Source organism: Odocoileus virginianus, chromosome 18 (assembly GCF_023699985.2).
Source record: "Odocoileus virginianus isolate 20LAN1187 ecotype Illinois chromosome 18, Ovbor_1.2, whole genome shotgun sequence".
NCBI lineage: Eukaryota > Metazoa > Chordata > Mammalia > Artiodactyla > Cervidae > Odocoileus > Odocoileus virginianus.
In genome coordinates, this window is record NC_069691.1 from 26,225,324 (window position 1) to 26,245,093 (window position 19,770).

The 19,770-nt window shown below is 34.8% G+C and overlaps 1 protein-coding gene across 38 annotated transcripts in view; it reads right to left on the bottom strand.

Annotated features, from left to right (window-relative positions):
• The window catches only part of PTPRD (protein tyrosine phosphatase receptor type D), a 2,322,816-nt gene that overhangs the window by 1,419,818 nt on the left and 883,228 nt on the right, over window positions 1-19,770 (bottom strand). For all 38 annotated transcript variants that reach the window (XM_070480470.1, XM_070480471.1, XM_070480507.1 and 35 more), the window contains one exon: window positions 8,757-8,795. The gene's annotated coding sequence lies outside the window, so the exon portion shown is untranslated. The remainder of the gene's footprint in view (window positions 1-8,756; window positions 8,796-19,770) is intronic.

The window sequence follows — 19,770 nt, forward strand, 5'->3', positions numbered from 1 at the left end:
GTTAGTACTAAGAGAATGTCAGTAGATTTACCAGAATCCCTAAATAATTTTCATAAAAGCATTTATTAATAGATGACAGTGGCTTAAATAAAAATATAGATAATGCACTTTTCTACTAAAAGGACATTTCACCTATATATAGTCCAGTTACTGAAAATTGTAGAACCCAACTCAGGGTTGTTATTAGCAAATATTCAAGTCTTATGCCCTGCTGGGAAGCAAATTACTAATATGACAGTTTTTGCTCAGTTCTAAGGATGTATGTTTAATGACTGCAGCCAAGAAATTAAAAGACACTTGCTCCTTGGAAGAAAAGCTATGACAAACCTAGACAGCATATTAAAAAGCAGAGACATTACTTTGTCAAAAAAGGCCTGCCTAGTCAAAGCTATGGTTTTTCCAGTAGTCATGTATGGATGTGAGAGTTGGACAGTGAAGAAAGCTGAGCACCAAAGAATTGATGCTTTTGAATTGTGGTGTTGGAGAAGACTCTTGAGAGTCCCTCAGACTGCAAGGAGATCCAACCAGTCAATCCTAAAGGAAATCAGTCCTGAATATTAATTGGAAGGACTGATGTTGAAGCTGAAACTCCAATACTCTGGCCACCTGATGTGAAGAACTGACTCATTGGAAAAGACCCTGATGCTAGGAAAGATTGAAGATGGGAGGAGAAGGGGACGACAGAGGATGAGATGGTTGGATGGCATCACCGACTCAATGGACATGAGTTTGAGCAAACTCTGGGAGTTGGTGATGGTGAGGGAAGCCTGGTGTGCTGCAGTCCATGGGGTCACAAAGAGTCGGACATGACTGAGCAACTGAACTGAACTGATGTTTAATAACTAGCCATCTTCCCAAAATGGAATGTACTGCCTTGAAAAGCTTTTCTGAACTCTGATCCTGAAGGTGAAATTAGTTGAGAGGAATAAGAAGGTACAAAAATGAGTGGAAGTTGAAATGATGTACCACTCAAGTCAACCTGAATCCCAGATGTGATAACTCTGATTCTTAAAAGTTGAATCAACATTATACTGGTAGATTTTACTCCCATGACCATTTTAGAGGCTTTTAATGACTGCCATGAAATAAAATTAGGCACAATTTGTTGCCTAATTTACCCTTCCATGGCAGTGGAATTAAATCATTTCAGTTCCAGGTAATTGTATACAACTGTTTTTGATTTCCATTCCTGTTTGTTAAGAAAAGAGGTTATGTTTAATTAATTACTGTATAAATGATACTAGTTGGCATGTTTGTGGCACTTCAAGTATTATATCTCTTAAAAAGTAAAACTGAGCTAACACATGGAAGCTTCCACCACATAAGGAAGAAAAAAAAAAAAACTGACTTAGGAGAGGGCATTGTTGCACATCAATTCAGAGAGTAAAAATTTGAACAAAGATGATGCTGAAAACCCTACCAAAAAAATCGTCTAAGACCAGGAGACTCTTAACTTAGGAAAAATGAAATGATTATTTTTATGGTCCTTGATATGAATGTTATTCTGTATCAGGTAAGATTGAAGAACTAAAAGGATTATTACAAGAACGTTATTCATCTTCAATTGTAAAGTGTACCATTTTAAATTTAGATACTTGTTTTGTATCTTTTCCCTTCTTAATGTCGTCATTTTGAGGACCTATGTTACTGCTAGGCCAAGCAAATAAGTTGTACCTCAGATTATCTGGCGACAGAAGAAAACTATTTTTAAATAAAAAATCATATTGCTAAAATGTGCCTTTGGAAATGTGACTCCAGATTTCAAATTACATAAATACTATGATGCTCATTTTCACAATAACCATTTGATTTATTTGAGCAGACTTTAGGCTGCTGTAACAAACCAAGAACATAAAAACAAGCAAAACACAGCAACTCAGTGGCTTAAGACAAATAATTTGCTTCTTGATCTTTTAAACTGGCTCAGGACCTTGTCACAGCAGCTCTCTTCCATGAGGTGACTCAGGGATCCAGGACGATATACCACTGTGGCTCTGTTATTTCAAACTGATGCCCCTTCTGTAGAAGCAAAGAGAGACTAGAAAGTTCATCATGTGTTTTCACCTCCTCTGCCCCAGAGTGGTACACTTTTTTAGATTTCCTTGGCTAGAAATAATCACATGGCCACACCTAACTGTAAAGTAGAGGAAAAACAGCATCTCTCCATTGCTCAAGAATGAAAGGAAACCCTAATATCAACGGATACTAACAAAATCTCTCACACTGTCCAATAATCTGCTATCTCAGCAAGGTAAAGAGAGACAATGAAAAGCCTAAAACAAATGTTGAGACATTTAGTCAATACCAATTTTAAATATAAAGAAATAAAAGCAGCAGAATTACACAGAACACACAAAATGACAGTATGTGAACTCAGTCACAACATTTTTAACTTATCTAAACTCTATTGGATTGTTTACACAAGTAAGTTACTCAATAAGATATGAGAGAATAAATAAATGAATTGATGATAGTATGATTCCTTTCTTTGGTCTCTAAACATGTATTTTACATTCACATCACAGAAAACTAACATTGAAAATAATTTTAATAAGTGTATATGACTTTAAAATTTACAAAGTATTTCTTTTAAATTTTTCATTGAGGTAGAGTTGATATACAAAAACATTCTGATTAAAAAATGGGTTATAGGGACTTCCCTGGTGGTCCAGTGGTTAAGAATATGCCTGCAAATGCAGCAGACACTGATTCAATCCCTGGTCCAAGAGCTAAAATCCCATATACCAGGGGGGCAACTAAATCCATATGCCACAGTTACTGAGCCTATACACTCTAGAGTCTGTGAGTCACAACTACTGAAACTAGCATGCTCTAGAGCCCATTCTCTGCAACTAGAGAAGCCACTGCAAGTAAAGAATAGCCTCCACTTGCCACAGCAAGTCTATGCATGGACCTAACAGAAGCAGAAGATATTATGAAGATGTGGCAAGAATACACAGAGGAACTGTACAAAAAAGACCTTCATGACCCAGATAATCACGATGGTGTGATCACTCACCTAGAGCCAGATATCCTGGAATTTGAATTCAAGTGGGTCTTAGGAAGCATCACTATGAACAAAGCTAATAGAGATGATGGAATTTCAGTTGAGCTATTTCAAATCCTGAAAGATTATGCTGTGAAACTGCTGCACTCAATATGCTAGCAAATTTGGAAAACTTAGCAGTGGCCTCAGAACAGGAAAAGGTCAGTTTTCATTCCAACCTCAAAGAAAGACAATGTCAAAGAATGTCAAACTACTGAACAATTGCACTCATCTCACAGGCTAGTAAAGTAATGCTCAAAATTCTCAAAACCAGGCTTCAACAGTACCTGAACTGTTAACTTCCAGATGTTTAAGCCGGATTTTGATCTCTGATCAAAGAGATCAAATTGCCAACAACTGCTGGACCATCGTAAAAGCAAGACAGTTCCAGTTTTGCTTTATTGATTATACCAAAGACTTGGTGTTGATCACAACAAACTGTGGAAAATTCTTCCAGAGATGGAAATACCAGACCACCTGACCTGCCTCCTGAGAAATATGTATGCAGGTCAGGAAGCAACAGTTAGAATTGAATTTGGAACAGACTGGTTGCAAACCGGGAAAGGAGTATGTCAAAGCTGTATATTGTCACCCTGCTTATTTAACTTATATGCAAAGTGCATCATGAGAAAAGCTGGGCTGGATGAAGCACAAGCTGGAATCAAGATTTCCAGGAGAAATATCAATAATCTCAGATACACAGATGACACCACCCTTATGGCATAAATTGAAGAACTAAAGAGCCTCTTGATGAAAGTGAAAGAGGAGAGTGAAAAAGTTGGCTTAAAACTCAACATTCAGAAAGCTAAGAGCACAGCATCTGGTCCCATCACTTCATGGCAAATAGATGGGGGGAAACAGCAGAAACAGTGTCAGAATTTATTTTTGGAGGGCTCCAAAATCATTGCAGATGGTGACTGTAGCCATGAAATTAAAAGATGCTTGCTCCTTGGAAGAAAGCCATGATAAACCTATATTGCACATTAAAAAATGGAGACATCACTTTGCTGACAAAGGTCCTTAGAGTCAAAGCTATGGTTTTTCCAATAGTCATGTATGAATGTGAGAGTTGGACTACAGAAAGCTGAGAACAGAAGAATTGATGCTTTTGAACTGTGGTGTTGGAGAAGACTCTTGAGAGTTCCTTGGACTCAAGGAGATCAAACCAGTCAGTCCTAAAATAAATCAATTCTGAATATTCATTAGAAGGATTGATGCTGAAGGTGAAGCTCCAATACTTTGGCCATTTGCTGCAAAGAGCTGACCCATTAGAAAAGACCCTATACATTAGAAAAGACCCTGATGCAAGGAAAGATTGAAGACAGGAGGAGAAGGGGACAAGAGGACAAGTTGGTTGGATGGCATCACTGACTCAATGGACATGAGACTGAACAAACTTCAGAAGATGGTGATGAACAGGGAAGCCTGGCAGGCTGCAGTCCATGGGGTCACAAAGAGTCAGATACGGCTGAGTGACTGAACAACAATAACAATTATCTAGCAGTTCTACTCCTAGGAATATATTCATAAAAATACACTCATTCAAAAAGATACATGCACTCCAGTGTTTACAGCAGTTTTATTTAAAACTGCAAACATGGAAGCCAGCACAGTGTCCATCAACAGGTGAATGATAGAGAATCTGAAGTACATATTGACAATTCAATACTACTTAGCCATAAAAGGAATGAACTTTTGCCATCTGAAGCAACATTGATGGACTTGAAGGTATTGTGCTGAGTGAAATAAATCAGAGAAAGACAAATACTGTATGATATCAATTATATGTGGACTCTAAAATACATAGTGGACTAACGAATATAACAAGGATAGAAGCAGACTTATGGATACAGTCACCACTAGAGAAGGGGGAGAGGCAAATAGGGGCAGGAGACTAAGAGGTACAAACCCTTAAATATAAAATAAGCTACAAGGATATGTTGTACAATATAGGGGATATAGCCAATGTTTTATAATAACTACAAGTGGAGTAAAATAAAGTATTTATATATGTATATGTATTTCCTAATGCAAAACTGTGAGGTAGGCATATGTGTATGGTTTGTTTCTTAATAAGACCTTTAGAAAACACACAGTATTTTAACAGCAAATATATAATTCTTGATGAGGGAATACTGTACAAAGTACAGGCATTTTGGTATATGTCTAAGAAATATTTTTAATCCCTCTATATCAGAGACAACACCCAATTCTTAGAAAACACAATACTCAGTTGAACATTTTATATTATTATTATAAAGAAATTCCATGACTAATACTAAGCACATGAATGCAATCTGCAGGTTGTTAATAATACTATTTAAAAAAATCAGGACGGCCAAACTAAAAATTTGCAATAGTAAAGTGAGAACACAAATGAGAGAATGAAACCTGCATTAATCACCATAGTGATTGGGGCTATGTGGGCTTCCAGTATGTAGATTCTGTTTTGGTTAATAATGGAATGAATATGAATATTTATATATATATTAGGTAGATATAAATATGATATAAAAGATAGATATATGTGATATAAAATGTATATGCAAACGCAAAATTTGGGTGTAGACTGACAAGCCACCCACCTTGGATTTACCCTCCTAAGCCATCACCGACTCAATGGACATGAGTATGAGCAAGCTCTGGGAGTTGGTGATGGACAGGGAAGCCGGGTTTGCTGCAGTCCATGGGGTCACCAAGAGTCAGACATGACTGAGCGACTGAACTGAACTGAAATAATTATATAGTACAAAAGGCTAAATCTCATTTGAACTACTTCGGTATCACTTTCATTACAGACTGCAACCAGAGTTGTTATTAAACACGTAGAAATGGATATTACTAAAAGCATACTGGGGTAAATCTTTCTTGAGAAAACATCTCAGTGAGGTCTTTGGAATCCTAGAAATAGACTGAAATCTCAGCATCATAATTAAGTGATTGTAGATGAACTAACCAAGCTCTCTGACCCTTTGTCTCCTCAGCTATAAACTAGAGATCAAAATGCATGCCTCAGATTATGTTTGGAAGGTAGAAATGAGGGTATGTACAATAAAAAAGAGCACCTGGCAAAGCACCGGATACACAATGAATCCTTACGTAATTATGAATGTGTTATTATTTTGACCTCTTAAAAGGTCCAAACTCCAGGTGCAGAAACTAAAATTCATGAATTGGAACAGATTGCTGCAATTGCACACACAGATACAAAATTTAGTGAATCATAAACCTTAAACACATTATTTTATGTAAGTGAAAAAATGCTGCAATAAGGCTTTCTGTAAATATTTTCAACTACAATGTGGGCAATGTTAGCTCTTCATATGGAAGTGAATTTTTATTGCTGGCATTTAGTTCCAGAGCAAATATTATTTTTTTAGCTTGAGAGTTATACAATAATTGAAGAGAATACATTTTGATCTATTTAATTTGTAACAGTTTGCATATTATCATTTACATTTCAATACTAGTCCAGTTTGAATTTTGATTTTATTTTCTTTTCTCTGAATTACACTCCAAAAACAATTTTGTAGACTATATCAGTATTAACTGAAACAAACTCTGAATTATATCTTAAACATCCTCCATATTCAAGTAATTTTTTTTCTATTAAAACTCACAGAAGCAAACAATATAGAAATTAAATATTAGGTTTGAGCTTTTAGTAGAGTGAGTACAGGTGAGATCCTAAATAAGTTAATTAAAAATATTTCTTGGGGAACTACTAAAAACAGAGCAATATTTAAGAGACTGTGGTAAATAGCCTAAGACGCTATTGCTACCTCATTTAACAAGCCTGCAAAAATGCAAAGTAGAAAATATACACACAATAGAGCACATAATAGCACAAGTTAAAGTGCTAAACTTTGTGATCCTGAAAATAAAGAGTTCAGAGAGGGCACAATCAAACCACAATATTTAAAGAAATGAAGAATTCCAGGAGAAAATGGGAGTTGGAGTTGAGCTTGGCCTTGAGGGATGAATAGAATATGGGTGTACAGGCAGTTTGTTTACAGAAGCTGACATAATGATAATGGGGGCTGTGCAAGGAAAGAATTTAGCTTTGAGTTTTTTGTATGTTTTCAAGGAAGACTGCTTTTGAGTTAGCGTGGCAGAACTCAATTACTACATATATAACAGTTTAGAGGTAAATATCCTTATAGGTGATATGGTAGGATATAGAAGTATGAAGGTAAGTGCTGATTTGATGAACCATCTGTTTTATGAAATGTATTAGAAATGAGATAAATTAGAAGACAGACCCAAAAGATAAGTGTGATGATGAAGATGCAAGAACACACTGCCAACTTAAATGAAAAAAGGCTGTTAGAATTCAAAGAAGGATAATTACAGGAGGCACCTCCAAATCCCACAAATACAACCAAGAGAAGGTTTAGGATAGCGAAAGTATCTAGGAAGCATTGGTGTTATGATTCTGTATCTCAGTTTTCACGACAATAAATCAAATACTTCAGCAAAGTTTTCTACAGTATTTGTAGAAAGTGCTGAAGGGATAGAATGTTAACCCTAATCCTTATCTGAGAATAAATAGTGTCAGCTTTGCTACCATTTGACAGATGCTATAAACTGAATAGGGCCTGAAGTTGCACAGAATAGTCATGCCAGGAGGACCAGAAGACACAAGTTTGGAAATCCTTGGAAGTGTTTGTGAGCAACAGGTAATGAACAGTAACAAAGACATGTGGACCTCTCACCAGTCTCCCATGTATCCCAGCAATATCTAGTTATTAGGAAAGAGTGATATAGAAGACTCTACTCCTGCAAGGTATCTAGTTAGAATTTTATACTACTCTTGGCTGAGTATTATAGAAAGGGTGACTCTAGCAATCAGGAAAGTTGTAGACTCTCTGACCACAAAAATAAAAACCCAAGCCAGAGTATTATTGAGAAAAAAATAAATAATTTAAAAAAAATGAGATTAACTATGTTTTACAGTCTTGCATAGATTCAGAACATTGTAGGATCCCAATAGATGAATTTGAATATGAGGAATGTTTCTATAGTATATGGAGGGGAAAAGGAGACTGGATGGAGTGTAAGATAAATATGAACCTGAAGTTTGGAAAAATACAACTTATAGAAAAACTTCTACCTCAACTAATCATCTTTTTAATTAAACCATCTATCTTTCCCTTGTATGTAGCAGGCGGATACTATAGAAATTTTAAGAGTTTTAATGTTGAAAATTCAGTGCTTTCAGTGTGTTTCTAGTTCTATAATACATAAAGTATAATATCAACACTGTAGCAATAAAAACCTTTTTAAAAATTCAGCTATCATACTCAGCTATCTGTGGTTTTTATTTTGTTGTTGGTCTCTTTTAAAAGAAAAACATTTCTAGTTGATACTCTCTGCATTTTACCTGAATAACCTTTTATCCTATCTGAGACTCTTCCAGTGTTGATTTTTGTTTCCTTAAGGAACAAATGCTACCCTTCCTTGGAATATTCTCTGAACCCATAAAGTTGAATCTTCAAGAAGTATCTGGACTTAACAGATCATCCCATATGAGTTAAGATGGAATTGACCTTCTCCTAACAGCCCTAGGAGATTCAATCTTAGGTGATGGAAATGAGGAGAGAATTAAGAAAAAGGATTAAGCTTGAGATAGGAAGAAAGATAACCTCCAAAAATTTGTGGCTAAAGAAATGAAAATATTGACAGTACTATAAAAAAAGAAGTGTCTTACCAGAATTCTGAAGTCACCAGATGATCCAAGAGTCCAAGCCTAATTAGAAAAAGAGGGAAAAATTACTTTTCTGTTTTTAAAGTAGATACACAATTTTTTTTAATAATTCTATAATATCATTGCATTTATAAAGTTGTAGATTGATGAAAATAGATTAGGAAACCAGCTTTTCTAGGCTTTCACTTAAATGGAAGTGTCTACTTAATCTCATATTCTGCCATACAAAGACAAAAAATATAGTCTAGATCTTGAAAATACATTTCCAACTATTCAGGTGACTGTAATTATTCATCATAATTCTTTAAATTCTCAAAAAGATAGACTGTTACTAAACAAACTTGAAATCTCATGATATTTATTATATGCATTTATTTTTCTTATGGGGGAGGTGACCTAAAGCTTCATTTTAAAAAGTATTTTCTCATTTTTCTGCCTTTGTTGATTATCAGACAGTAATTAGTTTTGACTTTGATTCATCTTTGAAAATTAAATCCATGGATATTATAATGACACAAATAAAAAAGGTTTTAATTTCAAATTATATCTAAATGCAGCCTCTATGTTTTTAAGGTATTTGAAGTTCAAATGAAAGGCAGTGTCTGAACAGCACAAATCCCTGAGAAGACCTGGCACCTGCTGTGGGATGCAAAGGTTTTAAAAATGTTGTCTTGTGTAAAGGCAACGGCAAACACTTTGAAGCCTTTTGTAAATACAACTGCCCGCCTCTTTGTTTGAGCAGAAATATTGAACTTCTAACCACTATTACTATAAAATAAAGGAGATTATTTTTTAAACATATGATCATCTTTTCCTTTTTTCTTAGGAATTAAATTGGAAATTACATATCATACAAATATTGAAAAAAAAACTATATGTAAAAGAGAATGAAAAACAACAATAAACATGACAATTTTACACTGTGTATACAGTTTTCTGTGTCAATATGTGTTCCCATCTTTTGTCATAACATTTAAATTAGGTTATCTGGTCAGAATTAAATACATAATGCTGGACCATTAATTGGTAACAAACTGGCCAGAATGAATCTATTAAAATTCCTTCTCTAGGGCTTAGACTCATTTAAGAAGACCAGCAGTTCACTTGAGAGGAGCAAGCAGTGGATTTTGTTAAGCTATGATAAAGCTTTTTGGAATCCCTAGCCTGGCTTCAAAGGTACAAAATCTCTGTCCATGGATTTTAGTTCTCATGAGAGGCATAGAAAATACTTGGTATATTTTCTTTCCTTTTCACAAATACAAGTTATTGGTTTATTGGTTCAGTTCAGTTCAGTTGCTCAGTCATGTCCAACACTTTGCAACTCCGTAGACTGTAGCATGCCAGGCTTCCCAGTACATCAGCAACTTACAGAGCTTGCTCAAACTCACATCCATTGAATTGGTGATGCCATCCAACCATCTCACCCTCTGTTGCCCCCTTCTCCTCCTGCTTTCAATCTTTTCCAGCATCAGGGTCTTATTTTCTAATGAGTCAGTTCTTCACATCAGGTGCCAATGTACTGGAGCTTCAGCTTCAGTCCTTCTGATGAATATTCAGGACTGAGTTCCGTTAGGATTGACTGGTTTGATCTCTTTGCAGTCCAAGGGACTCTGAAGAGTCTTCTCCAACTCCACAGTTCAAAAGCATCAGTTCTTTGGTGCTTAACTTTCTTTTGGAAAAGGAAATGGCAACCCACTGCAGTATTCTTTCCTGGAGAATTCCATGGGCAATGGAGCCTGGCTGGCTACAGTTCATGGAGTCACAAAGAGTCAGATACAACTAAGTGACTATCTCTCACTCAGCTTTCTTTATGGTCCAACTCTCATATCCATACACGACTACTGGAAAAACCATAGCTTTGACTACATGGACCTTTGATGGCAAAGTAATGTCTCTACTTTTTAATATGTTGTCCTAGTTTGTCATAGCTTATAAATCATGTAAGAAACTTGCAAAAGCATAAATGCTTATATCTCAATAAATTATCACAAAATGAATGCTCATGTAATTAACCATCAGATCAAGCACTAGAATGCAGCTAACACTTAGAGGCCCACAGCATGGTCTGTCACTGTATATGTGTACATACACACATGTATATACACAGCTTGCATACAAGTACTATACATATATACAGGACACATACAAAAACAGTGTACATACATATATGTGAAAGTGTTAGCTGCTAATTATGTCTGACTTTCTGTGACCTCATTGGCTGGAGCCTGCCAGGCTCCTCTGTCAGTGAAATTTTATGCAAGAATACTAGACTAGGTAGCCATTCCCTGCTCCAGGGGATCCTCCTGACCCAGGGATCGAAACTGTGTCTCCCGAATTGCCGGAAGATTCTTTACTGTCTGAGCCATCATCAGTTCAGTTCAGTTCAGTCACTCAGTCGTGTCCGACTCTTTACGACCGCATGAATCACAGCACGCCAGGCCTCCCTGTCCATCACAAACTCCTGGAGTTTACGTAAACTCATGCCCATCGAGTCAGTGATGCCATCCAGCCATCTCATCCTCTATTGTCCCCTTCTCCTCCTGCCCCCAATCCCTTCCAGCATCAGGGTCTTTTCCAATGAGTCAACTCTTCACATGAGGTGGCAAAAGTTTTGGAGTTTCAGCTTCCCCCTCCACATCTCACCCTTTTATTCACTTTTTGTGCCTCTTGTTGCAAATTAATCTAAGTTTTAAAGCAAATTTAACCATCTCTATCTTTTTGTGGCACATGCATTACACAAAATGATCATATAGAATATAATCTTCTCTATTTTCTTCTGAAACTAAAGTTTGTCATCGTATTCTTCTGCCTCTCACATCTAATCCACAACCTACCTGAAATTAATGTTTTGCTTTGTGATTTGTTATAAAATGTTACTATTTTCCAGATTGATGCGATAAAATTTACTGAAAGTATCTTACTTCTGTCACTGTTATGCAAAGGTAATTTTCCATAAATTAATTGTCCACAGATACTTGGGTGTTTCTATTAATAGATATCAACATATCCCATTTAACTACATGTATCTATATCATGTCTTACCTCAACATGATGTAGGTAGAAGAGTGGGATCCTCAACCTTTTCCTTAACAGTTTATTGACTATTTAAAAATATAATCCACATAACATAAAATTCACTATTCTAAACTGGACAATTTAATGGCTCATATTATGTTCACAATGTTTTGTAAACATAATCATGAATTCCAGAACATTTACAGACTCTGAAAAGGAAACCCTATACCTATGAGCAGTCAATCTCATTTCTCTCTTATCCACTTTCCCTGGCAACCTCTAGTCTGCCTCTCTGGATTTGCCTATTCTGGACTTTCATACAAATGGAATCACACAATTTGAAAATATTTTTGTCTATCTATTTCACTTAGCATAATGTGTTCAAGGTTCATCTATTTGTAGCATATAGCAATATTTATTTCACTTTTATGGCTAAATAATATTCCATTGAATGTATATAGTATTTCTATTTTCTATAACACTTGTCTATAGGAATAAAATTGAGTTTCTATTGACCTTATATTGAGCAAATTTAATTCACCTGTATATTCTTTTCAATTTATTATCTGCACTCACATTATACACAATAATGGTTTCATATATTCCACTTAGATCTCTGAGCTTTAAAAGTGTGCCTATATACATGTATGTATGCATTCATGTATATATGCACATGCACATGAGTGTGTGTATGCATTTTGAATCAGTGCACCCATTAGGAACACCAGAACAATGAACAGAAGTAGTTTTCCTAGACACCCTTCGTTTGATCTCAAAAGTAAACCTACCAATAAGTCCATTGTTTGTTGTAGGTGTTTGGTAGACTTTTTGTTTTTTTATCATGAGAAAGATTCCCTCTATATCCTTCACTATGAGCTTTAGCTACACAGGAATTTTTATTATTCACTGCATTAATAGAATGCAACTACTTAGATTATCATTTTGGTTAAATTAAATTTTAACTATAAGTTTACTTTAAGCAACATTTTATTTTTTTAAAAGCTATTTCCAACATCTTTTAGCATTTTCAGGATTTAAAGAGACTTAACTTCTATTCCTGATATGAGTTAGTTTTGATGCCTCTCTTTTTTTTTTTAATTTGTTCAGTAACATTGATATCTACCACTTTTATCAGTTTATTCAAATAGCAAATGTTAGATTTGTTGATCATCTCTACCGTATATTTGGTTCATTGTATAATATTTTTCAATATATTACCTTCTAATCTTTATTATTTCTCTCCTTCTGCATTTGAGTTAAATGCACCATTTTCCCTCAACTTGAGACGGATGTTAATAACCAATTTTCTGACTTATTTTTTTCTTATATGTGTTTTGAAGTACGTTTTACCCTAACATTGGTTTTACATTTTTTAATACAGTAGTTTAATTTTTATTCATTTCTAAGCATTTTAAAGTTGAAATTTTACTCAATAAGTATTTTAATATTTTAATTTCTTAATAGCTGGAGATTTTCTGATTCAAATAACTTGTACAAAAAGCACTTATTCAACATGATGTCAACCCTCTACAGTATAGTGAAATTTGTTATATGATTCAGCATCTGATCAATTTTCATAAATGGTCTGTGTGTCCTTTGTAATGATATATATTCTACAATTATGTGCATTGATCTATACACATAAATTAAACATGTTAATAATGTTGCTCATTCAGATACTGAAAGATATATATTGTGCACTCCTGCTGTGATTTTAAGTTTGTCTTTATTTTTTGTTTTTAGTTTCACCTTTTAGAAACTTTGTATGTTAGGCAACATCAAGAAATACATACGAATTTGCAATTTTTATTCCTTCTGTTCAATAGCAACTGTTTTTGTGAAGTAGTTCCATTTTATTTCCAATACTATGTTTCTACGTTCTGTTTGAAATGAATAGAAATGCCCCAGCATTTAAACTGACTTATCTCAAAAGAACAAATAATTTTAGTAGAAAGAAATGCCTGCTAAACTATTTCATTGATCAATAAGTTCATTCAGGGTTTTCTAGGATATCTTACAGAAAAACCTGAATGAATATTGCAGACAACCCAGTAAATATACAAGTCACTAGTCAGAGTTGCCATCTCATCCAGGGATAGTTAAAGGAGGATTTAACTGGGATGCATACATATACCAAACAGGAAAGAAAAAAAAAAAAAAAGCCTGTGCAATAACACAAAAGGCAATGCACTCTGTGTAGCTAGGGCCTGAGCAGGTGGTGGAAAGAGGTATGACTGATATTTGAAGACACGACTTAAAACCAGATATGAAGAGCTTGATAATACTAAGACTTTAATAGTTAGCTAGCAATTTCAAGATAAAGCAGAAGATTTTGGAGCAGGGCTCTGATGAACTAAACTAACATGAGGCAACCTGGAGTAGGTGGCAGAGAAATACAAAAAGTAAAATTTTAAATGAGTTTTAGGATCCAGTATTGTCTCTTTGCAGGTTGCTCTAGTAAACTACTGGACATGTAGGTCTGGAGTTCAGGAGAAAGTTATAACTTTATAACCTGACCTAGATTTAGGGTTTATCAGTGTTTAAGTAGTAAATGAGGCATGGGAGAAAAGGAGGACACAAAAGTGATGATCAGTAATGGATACTTAAGGGAACATCAACAATTACTGGAATAGGCAGCAAAAATGTAATAAGGAAAATTGGTTGAGAAACTTAATAGATGTAGAAGGAGCAATGAGCCAAGAACAAGTGACATCAGCAATTCAAAATGTTTTTCATAGTGTTCCAAGATGATGACAACAAAATTTGGCCTTCACTATTGCCTACAGTCAGAGACATTCAAGCAGAATGTTGAGATTAAAAGTTTAACACTTTGAGTGATGAATGGTAGCTTTAAGAAATAGTTCACCAAATGTATGATTTCTTTTTTCAATTTTGTTGGAAAAAAGGAGGGACAGAATCAGGGTTGGAGTGTGGTGATAGAGTCAAGGAAAGGTGCCTCTTGTTTATGCACAAGTTATGTTCAAAATTTTAGGTCATTAGAGAGTCTCATGCATATTCTTAGTCTGCTTTAAAAATATCTGGCATTTGTAAAGTAATTAAGCTCCAACTAATAAAAATAAATGGAAAAAAAAATCTGGCAGACTTCTAAGAACACTAATTGTAATTGTTTCTCCTTTACTTTTCAGATAAGTGTATAACACAGAGCTTCCACATTTAAACCAGTAGCTTCCACCATGTGGATATGTCCCTTAAAAACATCGTCTACTTTCACCCCGTTTGTTAGCTGCTGTTGATCAAGGATATATGTCAAGTAGCTTTCTCTGGTACTTGTGGGATTATATTAACTACACCTGCTGAAAGTTCAAGTATCTTTTTTATGTTATACATACTCATTATACAGCTATACAGAGACACAAAATTAATTCTATTGTCACTGTTTTCTTTAGTTTCTGATAATTACTGAGCATAATTGTACTTTTGTCTAAGTCACCCCGATTATTTCAAATATTGTCCCATTTTGTATTTGTTTGTTTTTTAGTCGCTCAGTTGTGTCTGACTCTTTTGCGACCCCATGGACTAAAGCCCCAGGTTCCTCTATCCATGGGATTTCCCAAGCAATAATACTGGAATGGGGTGTCATTTCCTTCTCCAGGGGATCTTCCCAATCCAGGGATCGAACCTGCATCTCCTACATTAGCAGGTAGATTCTTTACCACTGAACTACCAGAAAAGCCCATCCATTTTGCATACTCTTATTGTGAATATATATATTTTCCTTTCAGTTAAGCCCTTAGAATACTCTAGTCCTCTTTTATTTAACTTTCCATCCTTTCTGCAGCCACAGGCTCACAGATATTCAGAAGGCATTTACTAAATAAATCAGTAAGTCTGAATGAAAAAAGTAAATGCACAAAAAAAATAAAATTGTTTTATGTAAATGGAAAGTCACCTGCCAAATGCATATTTCAGTTCCTTCAGAGGAAAGTGGTCATATTATAAGGCTAAGGGCACTGATATAAAAAAAGTCTGTGTTTTGACTCTATTGCTTTTGAGTTTTATTAATTTAGACCATTTTTATAACCTTCTGTTTATTTTAATATAAATGGATTTTCATTTGCAATTGTTACAGGATCATTTAACAATTAAGCTATTTCTATGAAGATGCCTAAGATAGTTCTTGCACTTTAGTAGGGATTCATAAGTTGAGATAAACCAGGATCTGAGATACAGTCTGACCTTCCTAAGAGCCCATTTTTAGATACCGTAAACAATGATCTGTTCTTCAATACCATCTGTGTAGTCAGCTGCTCACGGTACATATCACCTTCTCTATCCAAAGTCATGACTTTTAACTGGAAAAGCAGATTGAAACAACACATTAAGGGAAGTGAAAGTCACTCAGTCATGTCTGACTCTGTAACCCCATGGACTATACAGTCCATGGAATTCTCTAGGCCAGAATGCTGAAGTGGGTAGCCTTTCCCTTCTCCAGGAGATCTTCCCAACCCAGGGATTGAATCCAGGTGTCCAACATTGCAGGCAGATTCTTTACTAGCTGAGCCACAGGGGTATCCCAAAGCCCAAGTCTTGGTATTTTTTCCTCAAAACTACATTTATATAAAATAAGTATATATTTAAAATTCTTCTGACTCACTAAATTACCCTGGATACAATTAAGAGTAGGTTTGATGAGCATCTCTTTAGGTCTCAGTTTTGTCTTAAATTCTTATTCAAGGAGAAAAAACACAGGCTAATATATGAATAGTCAAATTAATAACCAATATACTCCTACTTTTAACATTTATATGTCCTTCATAATTTCTCTAATTAGGCAGTATTTTGATGAGAATATGCTATTGAAATTTCTAAATACATTTCTTTGACTGGATAACAAAAAAACTTTGAAGCTTTAAGAATTCTCTTGCATAGACAGTTCTGATTTCTATCATTCTAAATTTGAATTTAACTCAGTTGGGTAACTTAATTCAATCTTCCAGATTATTGCACTCCTCAAATAACTAATAATTTATGATGGAGATTCAGGCAATTATTTACATTGATGAAAGAATTTTTTAAAACTTTTTTAAAGGGGAACTACAGATGGATTAGAGGCAAAAAATCTACTAAATCTACTAAACATCAGTAAGTTCTACTATCAGATCTTCTATGTAGATGTTAAAGGCTAAATATATTTTTATCATGTAGAAGGAAATGGCAACCCACTCCAGGATTCTTGCCTGGAGAATACCGTGGAGACAGGAGCCTGGTGGCCTGCAGTCCATGGGGTCACAAAGAGTCGGACACGACTTAGTGACTATCACACACACACATATTCTTATCAACTTTATTATTTAGAACTCTATAAGACTGAATTCAAATAACTGATGATGAGTTGACATATTTGTCATAGCATTATCTTGGTTTAGTTTAAATGGCTCTAAGTGATCACCTATTTCAATACACAAAACCTTTTCTATTATAGCAATGATTTCACTAGTAATATACCTTGATATTCTCAATTTTGCTTTAAAGAAAGATGTTTCTTTCAAATGTATTTTATGAAAAAGATATACTTATTACTCTATCCCTCTTCTTAGTATCCACAATGCACATTAGCAAACAAAGAACTATTAGATGACTCCAAGAGGGAGAGATTTAATTTGGCTTAATTTGCCCTAAATTAAATTTCATCAAACTCATTTAAACTATGGAAATGGTTTTTTGTTTGAATTTTTTCATGTAAATAAATGTTGTTTATACCAAATGTGAATATGACTAGATGCAATATTAAATGTAGTTTGATGTGGAAATAACTGAGTCCATCATATTCTAAAAATCCTCACTTTTCCTTCCTTTTATCTTATTTTATAGTAGTATCTATATGTTTATTAATCTATTCAGAAAAAAATATATTAATCAGAAAAAATATGACTGAGACTCAATTTCTGCATTTAAAAGGTTCATCTTAGTAAAAGATGTAGTAAATAATTGTCAGGTATGGTATACATTGCAAGTGTTTGTATGGAGAAACACAAACTACACAAATATGCCTTGTGATTCTGGTGCTATAGATTCCAATTCTCTAAATTTTCCAAATCAATACCTTTTTCAGGGGTCCTATGGCTCCTTTTGCCTAATCCTTTTGCTTAGAGGGATCAATGACAGCAATACTTTAATTTCTCTCCCAACCTTGACAATCCTAAAGACTAAGCAACTGAGGGGAAGAAGTAGAGGAGTTTCACTTGGATGAATTTCACTTGGATACTGTGTAATTTTTGTAAAAATCAGCTTCAGTCTCCCACTAGAAGGCCAACTGCATTCATTTTGTCTGTCCTATTTACTACTGCATACCTGTGCCTAGAATTCAGAATCTAACACTTGGAAGGTACTACATAAATGTTTGTTGAATCAACTGCTTTTTTCAGGCTGAGTTTTTGGTGCTAGTGATGTCTACCATGAACCCATCAGCTTTATACTTCAGGCACTTCAGTTCTCAATATTCCAACTTCACCCACAGCACCACGGGAAAGAGGCAACCTCTCCCAGTAAGTCCCTAATAGTAACAACTATGGAAACCCTATCACACTTCCTAACCCATTAAAATGGGAAGAGCCAGTTAGAAATGTCTCATAACAAGATCCTTCATTGCCATTATACTCATAAAAAAGTTCCCAAATTTAATAATGTGACAAATAAACTAATTCTTAGTTATTTAAGCTCTACTGAAGTACTAAGACAGAAATCTCATTTTCTAGGACCTAAATCTCTGATTCTGATACCTTGAGTGTCCCATTATTCCCAGTCTGTGTCCTCATTGCCAAATATGCTAGTGATCTACTCTGCTTACCAGCCCCTTACCCTGTTTAGTTCTACTCAGTAAAGATGCCATAATAAATCCCTTAAACATTTATTTGGATGGCCAATTCCACTAGGAGAATCCATCTTCTGTAAATTTTTCATCTTTCCTCTGGTTAGCAGGTCTGTTTCTGCATGTCTTTATAGCATAGTGAGACCTGTTAGAGCCTCATATTTGGATTTCCAGAGTGAATTTCCACCTGCTTGAAAACATGCTTTTACAAAAGAATAATATAGAAAACCCTATTTGTGTGTTTATTTGTTTTACATGTTTAATTGAGAATATATTTTGAAGGAAAAAAATCCCTTTTTAATTCTTCTGTGGAGTAGTTTCTTGGAAACTGAACACTTTTTATTCCTACAGAATAAAGTATAAAGGCAGGTGTTTGGAGTAACTAAATGCATGGAGAAAAATCAATGACGTTCTTGGTGTTCACAGCTAGCCCTGTAGACAGTGTTATACAAAGTGATTCATAAATACCTAAATGAGCTACAAACGATTTTCAGTTAGTTGGTGTTCATGGTGACTCAGATGGCAGGTGATAAAGGATGGAAATTGTTTCAAAGAATACGTTTCCAACAGTAACCTACTGTTTTCCTGAGTGATTCCTGGAGAGAGAATTTTTTTTAGTTCCTGTTTTCAACAAGGGATAGAATGATAAACAGAACCAATCATTTTATCACTATATAAGTTTAAGGTGCAGAGCATTATAGTTTAAGATCTATATACACTACAGAACCATCACCACTACAAGCCTAAGCTATGCCTCCATCACCATACACCTGACTCCCTTCACCTATTTCACTTACCACCCATTTCATCCCCAACCCAAATTTCTTCCCCTCTTATAATTACTATTCTATTCTCTGTAGCTATGAATTTGTTTTTGTTTTGCTTTTTATAGATTCTGCATATGAGTAAAATCATGATACTAGTCTTGAGACAGAAAAAACAATAGAAACAACTACATTTCACTTTCTTAATGTCCTTTATTTTGTCATACCTAAGTCTGGGGATTAAGTTGCTTTGGATTATAAGAAGAGTTTTATAAAAAGGAAATGTGATGCTGTTTCCCAGGCTTCAAACAGCTATCACTACTTTGAAGAGTGGCTTCAGGAGCTAGATTTTATAATAATATCAACCAAAGGATGGAACCTTCATCAAAGAATGGAGTACATGCTTATT